This window comes from Pseudophryne corroboree, unplaced genomic scaffold (assembly GCF_028390025.1).
Source record: "Pseudophryne corroboree isolate aPseCor3 unplaced genomic scaffold, aPseCor3.hap2 scaffold_925, whole genome shotgun sequence".
In the NCBI taxonomy this organism is placed as follows: domain Eukaryota; kingdom Metazoa; phylum Chordata; class Amphibia; order Anura; family Myobatrachidae; genus Pseudophryne; species Pseudophryne corroboree.
In genome coordinates, this window is record NW_026970505.1 from 107,501 (window position 1) to 117,500 (window position 10,000).

At 41.3% G+C, this 10,000-nt stretch overlaps 34 non-coding genes and 9 pseudogenes across 34 annotated transcripts; all 43 read right to left on the reverse strand.

Annotated features, from left to right (window-relative positions):
- Nucleotides 1-102: 102 nt before the first annotated feature.
- Nucleotides 103-221, reverse strand: LOC135046646 (5S ribosomal RNA). Its single transcript, XR_010238901.1, has one exon. It is a non-coding gene; the product is annotated as a 5S ribosomal RNA (ribosomal RNA).
- Nucleotides 222-328: 107 nt separating this feature from the next.
- LOC135046428 (5S ribosomal RNA) lies at nucleotides 329-447 on the reverse strand. Its single transcript, XR_010238744.1, has one exon. It is a non-coding gene; the product is annotated as a 5S ribosomal RNA (ribosomal RNA).
- A 323-nt stretch (nucleotides 448-770) lies between these two features.
- LOC135047152 (5S ribosomal RNA) lies at nucleotides 771-889 on the reverse strand. The gene has a single exon (XR_010239221.1). It is a non-coding gene; the product is annotated as a 5S ribosomal RNA (ribosomal RNA).
- Nucleotides 890-996: 107 nt separating this feature from the next.
- On the reverse strand, nucleotides 997-1,115 carry LOC135046595 (5S ribosomal RNA; annotated as a pseudogene).
- A 107-nt stretch (nucleotides 1,116-1,222) lies between these two features.
- Nucleotides 1,223-1,341, reverse strand: LOC135046658 (5S ribosomal RNA). Its single transcript, XR_010238902.1, has one exon. It is a non-coding gene; the product is annotated as a 5S ribosomal RNA (ribosomal RNA).
- A 107-nt stretch (nucleotides 1,342-1,448) lies between these two features.
- LOC135046843 (5S ribosomal RNA) lies at nucleotides 1,449-1,567 on the reverse strand (annotated as a pseudogene).
- A 107-nt stretch (nucleotides 1,568-1,674) lies between these two features.
- LOC135047098 (5S ribosomal RNA) lies at nucleotides 1,675-1,793 on the reverse strand. The gene has a single exon (XR_010239170.1). It is a non-coding gene; the product is annotated as a 5S ribosomal RNA (ribosomal RNA).
- Nucleotides 1,794-1,900: 107 nt separating this feature from the next.
- Nucleotides 1,901-2,019, reverse strand: LOC135046738 (5S ribosomal RNA; annotated as a pseudogene).
- A 107-nt stretch (nucleotides 2,020-2,126) lies between these two features.
- LOC135046560 (5S ribosomal RNA) lies at nucleotides 2,127-2,245 on the reverse strand. The gene has a single exon (XR_010238872.1). It is a non-coding gene; the product is annotated as a 5S ribosomal RNA (ribosomal RNA).
- Nucleotides 2,246-2,352: 107 nt separating this feature from the next.
- Nucleotides 2,353-2,471, reverse strand: LOC135046814 (5S ribosomal RNA; annotated as a pseudogene).
- Nucleotides 2,472-2,578: 107 nt separating this feature from the next.
- LOC135047099 (5S ribosomal RNA) lies at nucleotides 2,579-2,697 on the reverse strand. Its single transcript, XR_010239171.1, has one exon. It is a non-coding gene; the product is annotated as a 5S ribosomal RNA (ribosomal RNA).
- A 107-nt stretch (nucleotides 2,698-2,804) lies between these two features.
- Nucleotides 2,805-2,923, reverse strand: LOC135046697 (5S ribosomal RNA; annotated as a pseudogene).
- A 107-nt stretch (nucleotides 2,924-3,030) lies between these two features.
- LOC135046331 (5S ribosomal RNA) lies at nucleotides 3,031-3,149 on the reverse strand. The gene has a single exon (XR_010238646.1). It is a non-coding gene; the product is annotated as a 5S ribosomal RNA (ribosomal RNA).
- A 107-nt stretch (nucleotides 3,150-3,256) lies between these two features.
- Nucleotides 3,257-3,375, reverse strand: LOC135046829 (5S ribosomal RNA; annotated as a pseudogene).
- A 107-nt stretch (nucleotides 3,376-3,482) lies between these two features.
- Nucleotides 3,483-3,600, reverse strand: LOC135046848 (5S ribosomal RNA; annotated as a pseudogene).
- Nucleotides 3,601-3,707: 107 nt separating this feature from the next.
- On the reverse strand, nucleotides 3,708-3,826 carry LOC135046670 (5S ribosomal RNA). The gene has a single exon (XR_010238903.1). It is a non-coding gene; the product is annotated as a 5S ribosomal RNA (ribosomal RNA).
- Nucleotides 3,827-3,933: 107 nt separating this feature from the next.
- On the reverse strand, nucleotides 3,934-4,052 carry LOC135046458 (5S ribosomal RNA). The gene has a single exon (XR_010238773.1). It is a non-coding gene; the product is annotated as a 5S ribosomal RNA (ribosomal RNA).
- A 107-nt stretch (nucleotides 4,053-4,159) lies between these two features.
- Nucleotides 4,160-4,278, reverse strand: LOC135046444 (5S ribosomal RNA). The gene has a single exon (XR_010238759.1). It is a non-coding gene; the product is annotated as a 5S ribosomal RNA (ribosomal RNA).
- Nucleotides 4,279-4,385: 107 nt separating this feature from the next.
- On the reverse strand, nucleotides 4,386-4,504 carry LOC135046953 (5S ribosomal RNA). Its single transcript, XR_010239028.1, has one exon. It is a non-coding gene; the product is annotated as a 5S ribosomal RNA (ribosomal RNA).
- A 107-nt stretch (nucleotides 4,505-4,611) lies between these two features.
- On the reverse strand, nucleotides 4,612-4,730 carry LOC135046691 (5S ribosomal RNA; annotated as a pseudogene).
- A 107-nt stretch (nucleotides 4,731-4,837) lies between these two features.
- On the reverse strand, nucleotides 4,838-4,956 carry LOC135046631 (5S ribosomal RNA; annotated as a pseudogene).
- Nucleotides 4,957-5,063: 107 nt separating this feature from the next.
- On the reverse strand, nucleotides 5,064-5,182 carry LOC135046681 (5S ribosomal RNA). Its single transcript, XR_010238904.1, has one exon. It is a non-coding gene; the product is annotated as a 5S ribosomal RNA (ribosomal RNA).
- A 107-nt stretch (nucleotides 5,183-5,289) lies between these two features.
- On the reverse strand, nucleotides 5,290-5,408 carry LOC135046991 (5S ribosomal RNA). Its single transcript, XR_010239065.1, has one exon. It is a non-coding gene; the product is annotated as a 5S ribosomal RNA (ribosomal RNA).
- A 107-nt stretch (nucleotides 5,409-5,515) lies between these two features.
- LOC135047169 (5S ribosomal RNA) lies at nucleotides 5,516-5,634 on the reverse strand. The gene has a single exon (XR_010239238.1). It is a non-coding gene; the product is annotated as a 5S ribosomal RNA (ribosomal RNA).
- A 107-nt stretch (nucleotides 5,635-5,741) lies between these two features.
- LOC135046489 (5S ribosomal RNA) lies at nucleotides 5,742-5,860 on the reverse strand. Its single transcript, XR_010238803.1, has one exon. It is a non-coding gene; the product is annotated as a 5S ribosomal RNA (ribosomal RNA).
- A 107-nt stretch (nucleotides 5,861-5,967) lies between these two features.
- On the reverse strand, nucleotides 5,968-6,086 carry LOC135046402 (5S ribosomal RNA). Its single transcript, XR_010238717.1, has one exon. It is a non-coding gene; the product is annotated as a 5S ribosomal RNA (ribosomal RNA).
- Nucleotides 6,087-6,193: 107 nt separating this feature from the next.
- Nucleotides 6,194-6,312, reverse strand: LOC135047198 (5S ribosomal RNA). Its single transcript, XR_010239265.1, has one exon. It is a non-coding gene; the product is annotated as a 5S ribosomal RNA (ribosomal RNA).
- Nucleotides 6,313-6,419: 107 nt separating this feature from the next.
- LOC135046404 (5S ribosomal RNA) lies at nucleotides 6,420-6,538 on the reverse strand. The gene has a single exon (XR_010238719.1). It is a non-coding gene; the product is annotated as a 5S ribosomal RNA (ribosomal RNA).
- A 107-nt stretch (nucleotides 6,539-6,645) lies between these two features.
- Nucleotides 6,646-6,764, reverse strand: LOC135046693 (5S ribosomal RNA). Its single transcript, XR_010238905.1, has one exon. It is a non-coding gene; the product is annotated as a 5S ribosomal RNA (ribosomal RNA).
- A 107-nt stretch (nucleotides 6,765-6,871) lies between these two features.
- LOC135046705 (5S ribosomal RNA) lies at nucleotides 6,872-6,990 on the reverse strand. Its single transcript, XR_010238906.1, has one exon. It is a non-coding gene; the product is annotated as a 5S ribosomal RNA (ribosomal RNA).
- Nucleotides 6,991-7,097: 107 nt separating this feature from the next.
- On the reverse strand, nucleotides 7,098-7,216 carry LOC135047108 (5S ribosomal RNA). The gene has a single exon (XR_010239179.1). It is a non-coding gene; the product is annotated as a 5S ribosomal RNA (ribosomal RNA).
- A 107-nt stretch (nucleotides 7,217-7,323) lies between these two features.
- LOC135047127 (5S ribosomal RNA) lies at nucleotides 7,324-7,442 on the reverse strand. The gene has a single exon (XR_010239198.1). It is a non-coding gene; the product is annotated as a 5S ribosomal RNA (ribosomal RNA).
- A 107-nt stretch (nucleotides 7,443-7,549) lies between these two features.
- Nucleotides 7,550-7,668, reverse strand: LOC135046491 (5S ribosomal RNA). Its single transcript, XR_010238805.1, has one exon. It is a non-coding gene; the product is annotated as a 5S ribosomal RNA (ribosomal RNA).
- Nucleotides 7,669-7,775: 107 nt separating this feature from the next.
- LOC135046405 (5S ribosomal RNA) lies at nucleotides 7,776-7,894 on the reverse strand. Its single transcript, XR_010238720.1, has one exon. It is a non-coding gene; the product is annotated as a 5S ribosomal RNA (ribosomal RNA).
- A 107-nt stretch (nucleotides 7,895-8,001) lies between these two features.
- LOC135046406 (5S ribosomal RNA) lies at nucleotides 8,002-8,120 on the reverse strand. The gene has a single exon (XR_010238721.1). It is a non-coding gene; the product is annotated as a 5S ribosomal RNA (ribosomal RNA).
- A 107-nt stretch (nucleotides 8,121-8,227) lies between these two features.
- Nucleotides 8,228-8,346, reverse strand: LOC135046717 (5S ribosomal RNA). Its single transcript, XR_010238908.1, has one exon. It is a non-coding gene; the product is annotated as a 5S ribosomal RNA (ribosomal RNA).
- Nucleotides 8,347-8,453: 107 nt separating this feature from the next.
- Nucleotides 8,454-8,572, reverse strand: LOC135046729 (5S ribosomal RNA). Its single transcript, XR_010238911.1, has one exon. It is a non-coding gene; the product is annotated as a 5S ribosomal RNA (ribosomal RNA).
- Nucleotides 8,573-8,679: 107 nt separating this feature from the next.
- LOC135046992 (5S ribosomal RNA) lies at nucleotides 8,680-8,798 on the reverse strand. The gene has a single exon (XR_010239066.1). It is a non-coding gene; the product is annotated as a 5S ribosomal RNA (ribosomal RNA).
- A 107-nt stretch (nucleotides 8,799-8,905) lies between these two features.
- On the reverse strand, nucleotides 8,906-9,024 carry LOC135047170 (5S ribosomal RNA). Its single transcript, XR_010239239.1, has one exon. It is a non-coding gene; the product is annotated as a 5S ribosomal RNA (ribosomal RNA).
- Nucleotides 9,025-9,131: 107 nt separating this feature from the next.
- Nucleotides 9,132-9,250, reverse strand: LOC135046492 (5S ribosomal RNA). Its single transcript, XR_010238806.1, has one exon. It is a non-coding gene; the product is annotated as a 5S ribosomal RNA (ribosomal RNA).
- A 107-nt stretch (nucleotides 9,251-9,357) lies between these two features.
- LOC135046407 (5S ribosomal RNA) lies at nucleotides 9,358-9,476 on the reverse strand. Its single transcript, XR_010238722.1, has one exon. It is a non-coding gene; the product is annotated as a 5S ribosomal RNA (ribosomal RNA).
- Nucleotides 9,477-9,583: 107 nt separating this feature from the next.
- LOC135047199 (5S ribosomal RNA) lies at nucleotides 9,584-9,702 on the reverse strand. The gene has a single exon (XR_010239266.1). It is a non-coding gene; the product is annotated as a 5S ribosomal RNA (ribosomal RNA).
- Nucleotides 9,703-9,809: 107 nt separating this feature from the next.
- On the reverse strand, nucleotides 9,810-9,928 carry LOC135046408 (5S ribosomal RNA). The gene has a single exon (XR_010238723.1). It is a non-coding gene; the product is annotated as a 5S ribosomal RNA (ribosomal RNA).
- Nucleotides 9,929-10,000: the final 72 nt, after the last annotated feature.

Genomic DNA, 10,000 nt, shown 5'->3' on the forward strand with positions numbered 1-10,000 from the left:
TTGTGGTTTCTGTTAGAACTTTTCTACTTCTAACTACTGGTTCATAAATGAATACGTTTTAAAATGGAATGCATCAACAGAACGGTGTTGGCAGTATAAAAATATCTACAGCACCTTGTATTCCCAGGTGGTCTCCCATCCAAGTACTAACCAGGCCCAACACTGCTTAGCTTCCAAGATCAGATGAGATTGGGCGTATCCAGTGTGGTGTGGCTGTAGATGAGCTTTGTGGTTTCTGTTAGAACTTTTCTACTTCTAACTACTGGTTCATAAATGAATACGTTTGAAAATGGAATGCATCAACAGAACGGTGTTGGCAGTATAAAAATATCTACAGCACCTTGTATTCCCAGATGGTCTCCCATCCAAGTACTAACCAGGCCCAACACTGCTTAGCTTCCAAGATCAGATGAAATTAGGCGTATCCAGTGTGGTGTGGCTGTAGATGAGCTTTGTGGTTTCTGTTAGAACTTTTCTACTTCTAACTACTGGTTCATAAATGAATACGTTTGAAAATGGAATGCATCAACAGAACGGTGTTGGTAGTATAAAAATATCTACAGCACCTTCTATTCCCAGGTGGTCTCCCATCCAAGTATTAACCAGGCCCAACACTACTTAGCTTCCAAGATCAGGCATATCCAGTGTGGTGTGGCTGTAGATGAGCTTTATGGTTTCTGTTAGAACTTTTCTACTTCTAACTACTGGTTCATAAATGAATACGTTTGAAAATGGAATGCATCAACAGAACGGTGTTGGCAGTATAAAAATATCTACAGCACCTTGTACTCCCAGGTGGTCTCCCATCCAAGTACTAACCAGGCCCAACACTGCTTAGCTTCCAAGATCAGATGAGATTGGGCGCATCCAGTGTGGTGCGGCTGTAGATGAGCTTTGTGGTTTCTGTTTGAACTTTTCTACTTCTAACTACTGGTTCATAAATGAATACATTTGAAAATTGAATGCATCAACAGAACGGTGTTGGCAGTATAAAAATATCTACAGCACCTTGTATTCCCAAGTGGTCTCCCATCCAAGTACTAACCAGGCCCAACACTGCTTAGCTTCCAAGATCAGATGAGATTGGACGTATCCAGTGTCGTGTGGCTGTAGATGAGCTTTGTGGTTTCTGTTAGAACTTTTCTACTTCTAACTACTGGTTCATAAATGAATACGTTTGAAAATGGAATGCATCAACAGAACGGTGTTGGCAGTATAAAAATATCTACAGCACCTTGTATTCCCAGGTGGTCTCCCATCCAAGTACTAACCAGGCCCAACACTGCTTAGCTTCCAAGATCAGATGAGATTGGGCGTATCCAGTGTGGTGTGGCTGTAGATGAGCTTTATGGTTTCTGTTAGAACTTTTCTACTTCTAACTACTGGTTCATAAATGAATACGTTTGAAAATGGAATGCATCAACAGAACGGTGTTGGTAGTATAAAAATATCTACAGCACCTTGTATTCCCAGGTGGTCTCCCATCCAATTTCTAACCAGGCCCAACACTGCTTAGCTTCCAAGATCAGTTGAGATTGGGCGTATCCAGTGTGGTGTGGCATTAGATGAGCTTTGTGGTTTCTGTTAGAACTTTTCTACTTCTAACTACTGGTTCATAAATGAATACATTTGAAAATGGAATGCATCAACAGAACGGTGTTGGCAGTATAAAAATATCTACAGCACCTTGTATTCCCAGGTGGTCTCCCATCCAAGTACTAACCAGGCCCAACACTGCTTAGCTTCCAAGATCAGATGAGATTGGGCGTATCCAGTGTGGTGCGGCTGTAGATGAGCTTTGTGGTTTCTGTTTGAACTTTTCTACTTCTAACTACTGGTTCATAAATGAATACATTTGAAAATTGAATGCATCAACAGAACGGTGTTGGCAGTATAAAAATATCTACAGCACCTTGTATTCCCAAGTGGTCTCCCATCCAAGTACTAACCAGGCCCAACACTGCTTAGTTTCCAAGATCAGATGAGATTGGACGTATCCAGTGTCGTGTGGCTGTAGATGAGCTTTGTGGTTTCTGTTAGAACTTTTCTACTTCTAACTACTGGTTCATCAATGAATACGTTTGAAAATGGAATGCATCAACAGAACGGTGTTGGCAGTATAAAAATATTTACAGCACCTTGTATTCCCAGGTGGTCTCCCATCCAAGTACTAACCAGGCCCAACACTGCTTAGCTTCCAAGATCAGACAAGATTGGGCGTATCCAGTGTGGTGTGGCTGTAGATGAGCTTTATGGTTTCTGTTAGAACTTTTCTAATTCTAACTACTGGTTCATAAATGAATACGTTTGAAAATGGAATGCATCAACAGAACGGTGTTGGTAGTAAAAAAATATCTACAGCACCTTGTATTCCCAGGTGGTCTCCCATCCAATTACTAACCAGGCCCAACACTGCTTAGCTTCCAAGATCAGTTGAGATTGGGCGTATCCAGTGTGGTGTGGCATTAGACGAGCTTTGTGGTTTCTGTTAGAACTTTTCTACTTCTAACTACTGGTTCATAAATGAATACATTTGAAAATGGAATGCATCAACAGAACGGTGTTGGCAGTATAAAAATATCTACAGCACCTTGTATTCCCAGGTGGTCTCCCATCCAAGTACTAACCAGGCCCAACACTGCTTAGCTTCCAAGATCAGATGAGATTGGGCGTATCCAGTGTGGTGCGGCTGTAGATGAGCTTTGTGGTTTCTGTTTGAACTTTTCTACTTCTAACTACTGGTTCATAAATGAATACATTTGAAAATTGAATGCATCAACAGAACGGTGTTGGCAGTATAAAAATATCTACAGCACCTTGTATTCCCAAGTGGTCTCCCATCCAAGTACTAACCAGGCCCAACACTGCTTAGCTTCCAAGATCAGATGAGTTTGGACGTATCCAGTGTCGTGTGGCTGTAGATGAGCTTTGTGGTTTCTGTTAGAACTTTTCTACTTCTAACTACTGGTTCATAAATGAATACGTTTGAAAATGGAATGCATCAACAGAACGGTGTTGGCAGTATAAAAATATCTACAGCACCTTGTATTCCCAGGTGGTCTCCCATCCAAGTACTAACCAGGCCCAACACTGCTTAGCTTCCAAGATCAGACAAGATTGGGCGTATCCAGTGTGGTGTGGCTGTAGATGAGCTTTATGGTTTCTGTTAGAACTTTTCTACTTCTAACTACTGGTTCATAAATGAATACGTTTGAAAATGGAATGCATCAACAGAACGGTGTTGGTAGTATAAAAATATCTACAGCACCTTGTATTCCCAGGTGGTCTCCCATCCAATTACTAACCAGGCCCAACACTGCTTAGCTTTCAAGATCAGTTGAGATTGGGCGTATCCAGTGTGGTGTGGCATTAGATGAGCTTTGTGGTTTCTGTTAGAACTTTTCTACTTCTAACTACTGGTTCATAAATGAATACATTTGAAAATTGAATGCATCAACAGAACGGTGTTGGCAGTATAAAAATATCTACAGCACCTTGTATTCCCATGTGGTCTCCCATCCAAGTACTAACCAGGACCAACACTGCTTAGCTTCCAAGATCAGGTGAGATTGGACGTATCCAGTTCGTGTGGCTGTAGATGAACTTTGTGGTTTCTGTTAGAACTTTTCTACTTCTAACTACTGGTTCATAAATGAATACGTTTGAAAATGGAATGCATCAACAGAACGGTGTTGGCAGTATAAAAATATCTACAGCACCTTGTATTCCCAGGTGGTCTCCCATCCAAGTACTAACCAGGCCCAACACTGCTTAGCTTCCAAGATCAGATGAGATTGGGCGTATCCAGTGTGGTGTGGCTGTAGATGAGCTTTGTGGTTTCTGTTAGAACTTTTCTACTTCTAACTACTGGTTCATAAATGAATACGTTTGAAAATGGAATGCATCAACAGAACGGTGTTGGCAGTATAAAAATATCTACAGCTACTTGTATTCCCAGGTGGTCTCCCATCCAAATACTAACCAGGCCCAACACTGCTTAGCTTCCAAGATCAGATGAGATTGGGCGTATCCAGTGTGGTGTGGCTGTAGATGAGCTTTGTGGTTTCTGTTAGAACTTTTCTACTTCTAACTACTGGTTCATAAATGAATACGTTTGAAAATGGAATGCATCAACAGTACGGTGTTGGCAGTATAAAAATATCTACAGCACCTTGTATTCCCAGGTGGTCTCCCATCCAAGTACTAACCAGGCCTAACACTGCTTAGCTTCCAAGATCAGATGAGATTGGGCGTATCCAGTGTGGTGTGGCTGTAGAAGAGCTTTGTGGTTTCTGTTAGAACTTTTCTACTTCTAACTACTGGTTCATAAATGAATACGTTTGAAAATGGAATGCATCAACAGAACGGTGTTGGCAGTATAAAAATATCTACAGCACCTTGTATTCCCAGGTGGTCTCCCATCCAAGTACTAACCAGGCCCAACACTGCTTAGCTTCCAAGATCAGATGAGATTGGGCGTATCCAGTGTGGTGTGGCTGTAAATGAGCTTTGTGGTTTCTGTTAGAACTTTTCTACTTCTAACTACTGGTTCATAAATGAATACGTTTTAAAATGGAATGCATCAACAGAACGGTGTTGGCAGTATAAAAATATCGACAGCACCTTGTATTCCCAGGTGGTCTCCCATCCAAGTACTAACCAGGCCCAACACTGCTTAGCTTCCAAAATCAGATGAGATTGGGCGTATCCAGTGTGCTGTGGCTGTAGATGAGCTTTGTGGTTTCTGTTAGAACTTTTCTACTTCTAACTACTGGTTCATAAATGAATACGTTTGAAAATGGAATGCATCAACAGAACGGTGTTGGCAGTATAAAAATATCTACAGCACCTTGTATTCCCCAGTGGTCTCCCATCCAAGTACTAACCAGGCCCAACACTGCTTAGCTTTCAAGATCAGATGAGATTGGGCGTATCCAGAGTGGTGTGGCTATAGATGAGCTTTGTGGTTTCTGTTAGAACTTTTCTACTTCTAACTACTGGTTCATAAATGAATACGTTTGAAAATGGAATGCATCAACAGAACGGTGTTGGCAGTATAAAAATATCTACAGCACCTTGTATTCCCAGGTGGTCTCCCATCCAAGTACTAACCAGGCCCAACACTGCTTAGCTTCCAAGATCAGATGAGATTGGGCGTATCCAGTGTGGTGTGGCTGTAGATGAACTTTGTGGTTTCTGTTAGAACTTTTCTACTTCTAACTACTGGTTCATAAATGAATAAGTTTGAAAATGGAATGCATCAACAGAACGGTGTTGGCAGTATAAAAATATCTACAGCACCTTGTATTCCCAGGTGGTCTCCCATCCAAGTACTAACCAGGCCCAACACTGCTTAGCTTCCAAGATCAGATGAGATTGGGCATATCCAGTGTGGTGTGGCTGTAGATGAGCTTTGTCGTTTCTATTAGAACTTTTCTACTTCTAACTACTGGTTCATAAATGAATACGTTTGAAAATGGAATGCATCAACAGAACGGTGTTGGTAGTATAAAAATATTTACAGCACCTTGTATTCCCATGTGGTCTCCCATCCAAGTACTAACCAGGCCCAACACTGCTTAGCTTCCAAGATCAGATGAGATTGGGCGTATCCAGTGTGGTGTGGCTGTAGATGAGCTTTATGGTTTCTGTTAGAACTTTTCTACTTCTAACTACTGGTTCATAAATGAATACGTTTGAAAATGGAATGCATCAACAGAACGGTGTTGGTAGTATAAAAATATCTACAGCACCTTTTATTCCCAGGTGGTCTCCCATCCAAGTACTAACCAGGCCCAACACTGCTTAGCTTCCAAGATCAGATGAGATTGGGCATATCCAGTGTGGTGTGGCTGTAGAAGAGCTTTATGGTTTCTGTTAGTACTTTTCTACTTCTAACTACTGGTTCATAAATGAATACGTTTGAAAATGGAATGCATCAACAGAACGGTGTTGGTAGTATAAAATTTTTTACAGCACCTTGTATTCCCAGGTGGTCTCCCATCCAAGTACTAACCAGGCCCAACACTGCTTAGCTTCCAAGATCAGATGAGATTGGGCGTATCCAGTGTGGTGTGGCTGTAGATGAGCTTTATGGTTTCTGTTAGAACTTTTCTACTTCTAACTACTGGTTCATAAATGAATACGTTTGAAAATGGAATGCATCAACAGAACGGTGTTGGTAGTATAAAAATATCTACAGCACCTTGTATTCCCAGGTGGTCTCCCATCCAAGTACTAACCAGGCCCAACACTGCTTAGCTTCCAAGATCAGATGAGATTGGGCATATCCAGTGTGGTGTGGCTGTAGAAGAGCTTTATGGTTTCTGTTAGTACTTTTCTACTTCTAACTACTGGTTCATAAATGAATACGTTTGAAAATGGAATGCATCAACAGAACGGTGTTGGTAGTATAAAAATTTTTACAGCACCTTGTATTCCCAGGTGGTCTCCCATCCAAGTACTAACCAGGCCCAACACTGCTTAGCTTCCAAGATCAGATGAGATTGGGCGTATCCAGTGTGGTGTGGCTGTAGATGAGCTTTATGGTTTCTGTTAGAACTTTTCTACTTCTAACTACTGGTTCATAAATGAATACGTTTGAAAATGGAATGCATCAACAGAACGGTGTTGGTAGTATAAAAATATCTACAGCACCTTGTATTCCCAGGTGGTCTCCCATCCAAGTACTAACCAGGCCCAACACTGCTTAGCTTCCAAGATCAGATGAGATTGGGCGTATCCAGTGTGGTGTGGCTGTAGATGAGCTTTGTGGTTTCTGTTAGAACTTTTCTACTTCTAACTACTGGTTCATAAATGAATACGTTTGAAAATGGAATGCATCAACAGAACGGTGTTGGCAGTATAAAAATATCTACAGCACCTTGTATTCCCAGGTGGTCTCCCATCCAAGTACTAACCAGGCCCAACACTGCTTAGCTTCCAAGATCAGATGAGATTGGGCGTATCCAGTGTGGTGTGGCTGTAGATGAACTTTGTGGTTTCTGTTAGAACTTTTCTACTTCTAACTACTGGTTCATAAATGAATACGTTTGAAAATGGAATGCATCAACAGAACGGTATTGGCAGTATAAAAATATCTACAGCACCTTGTATTCCCAGGTGGTCTCCCATCCAAGTACTAACCAGGCCCAACACTGCTTATCTTCCAAGATCAGATGAGATTGGGCATATCCAGTGTGGTGTGGCTGTAGATGAGCTTTGTAGTTTCTATTAGAACTTTTCTACTTCTAACTACTGGTTCATAAATGAATACGTTTGAAAATGGAATGCATCAACAGAACGGTGTTGGTAGTATAAAAATATTTACAGCACCTTGTATTCCCAGGTGGTCTCCCATCCAAGTACTAACCAGGCCCAACACTGCTTAGCTTCCAAGATCAGATGAGATTGGGCGTATCCAGTGTGGTGTGGCTGTAGATGAGCTTTATGGTTTCTGTTAGAACTTTTCTACTTCTAACTACTGGTTCATAAATGAATACGTTTGAAAATGGAATGCATCAACAGAACTGTGTTGGTAGTATAAAAATATCTACAGCACCTTTTATTCCCAGGTGGTCTCCCATCCAAGTACTAACCAGGCCCAACACTGCTTAGCTTCCAAGATCAGATGAGATTGGGCATATCCAGTGTGGTGTGGCTGTAGAAGAGCTTTATGGTTTCTGTTAGTACTTTTCTACTTCTAACTACTGGTTCATAAATGAATACATTTGAAAATGGAATGCATCAACAGAACGGTGTTGGTAGTATAAAATTTTTTACAGCACCTTGTATTCCCAGGTGGTCTCCCATCCAAGTACTAACCAGGCCCAACACTGCTTAGCTTCCAAGATCAGATGAGATTGGGCGTATCCAGTGTGGTGTGGCTGTAGATGAGCTTTATGGTTTCTGTTAGTACTTTTCTACTTCTAACTACTGGTTCATAAATGAATACGTTTGAAAATGGAATGCATCAACAGAACGGTGTTGGTAGTATAAAAATTTTTACAGCACCTTGTATTCCCAGGTGGTCTCCCATCCAAGTACTAACCAGGCCCAACACTGCTTAGCTTCCAAGATCAGATGAGATTGGGCGTATCCAGTGTGGTGTGGCTGTAGATGAGCTTTATGGTTTCTGTTAGAACTTTTCTACTTCTAACTACTGGTTCATAAATGAATACGTTTGAAAATGGAATGCATCAACAGAACGGTGTTGGTAGTATAAAAATATCTACAGCACCTTGTATTCCCAGGTGGTCTCCCATCCAAGTACTAACCAGGCCCAACACTGCTTAGCTTCCAAGATCAGATGAGATTGGGCGTATCCAGTGTGGTGTGGCTGTAGATGAGCTTTGTGGTTTCTGTTAGAACTTTTCTACTTCTAACTACTGGTTCATAAATGAATACGTTTGAAAATGGAATGCATCAACAGAACGGTGTTGGCAGTATAAAAATATCTACAGCACCTTGTATTCCCAGGTGGTCTCCCATCCAAGTACTAACCAGGCCCAACACTGCTTAGCTTCCAAGATCAGATGAGATTGGGCGTATCCAGTGTGGTGTGGCTGTAGATGAACTTTGTGGTTTCTGTTAGAACTTTTCTACTTCTAACTACTGGTTCATAAATGAATACGTTTGAAAATGGAATGCATCAACAGAACGGTGTTGGCAGTATAAAAATATCTACAGCACCTTGTATTCCCAGGTGGTCTCCCATCCAAGTACTAACCAGGCCCAACACTGCTTAGCTTCCAAGATCAGATGAGATTGGGCATATCCAGTGTGGTGTGGCTGTAGATGAGCTTTGTCGTTTCTATTAGAACTTTTCTACTTCTAACTACTGGTTCATAAATGAATACGTTTGAAAATGGAATGCATCAACAGAACGGTGTTGGTAGTATAAAAATATTTACAGCACCTTGTATTCCCATGTGGTCTCCCATCCAAGTACTAACCAGGCCCAACACTGCTTAGCTTCCAAGATCAGATGAGATTGGGCGTATCCAGTGTGGTGTGGCTGTAGATGAGCTTTATGGTTTCTGTTAGAACTTTTCTACTTCTAACTACTGGTTCATAAATGAATACGTTTGAAAATGGAATGCATCAACAGAACGGTGTTGGTAGTATAAAAATATCTACAGCACCTTTTATTCCCAGGTGGTCTCCCATCCAAGTACTAACCAGGCCCAACACTGCTTAGCTTCCAAGATCAGATGAGATTGGGCATATCCAGTGTGGTGTGGCTGTAGAAGAGCTTTATGGTTTCTGTTAGTACTTTTCTACTTCTAACTACTGGTTCATAAATGAATACGTTTGAAAATGGAATGCATCAACAGAACGGTGTTGGTAGTATAAAATTTTTTACAGCACCTTGTATTCCCAGGTGGTCTCCCATCCAAGTACTAACCAGGCCCAACACTGCTTAGCTTCCAAGATCAGATGAGATTGGGCGTATCCAGTGTGGTGTGGCTGTAGATGAGCTTTATGGTTTCTGTTAGAACTTTTCTACTTCTAACTACTGGTTCATAAATGAATACGTTTGAAAATGGAATGCATCAACAGAACGGTGTTGGTAGTATAAAAATATCTACAGCACCTTGTATTCCCAGGTGGTCTCCCATCCAAGTACTAACCAGGCCCAACACTGCTTAGCTTCCAAGATCAGATGAGATTGGGCATATCCAGTGTGGTGTGGCTGTAGAAGAGCTTTATGGTTTCTGTTAGTACTTTTCTACTTCTAACTACTGGTTCATAAATGAATACGTTTGAAAATGGAATGCATCAACAGAACGGTGTTGGTAGTATAAAAATTTTTACAGCACCTTGTATTCCCAGGTGGTCTCCCATCCAAGTACTAACCAGGCCCAACACTGCTTAGCTTCCAAGATCAGATGAGATTGGGCGTATCCAGTGTGGTGTGGCTGTAGATGAGCTTTATGGTTTCTGTTAGAACTTTTCTACTTCTAACTACTGGTTCATAAATGAATACGTTTGAAAATGG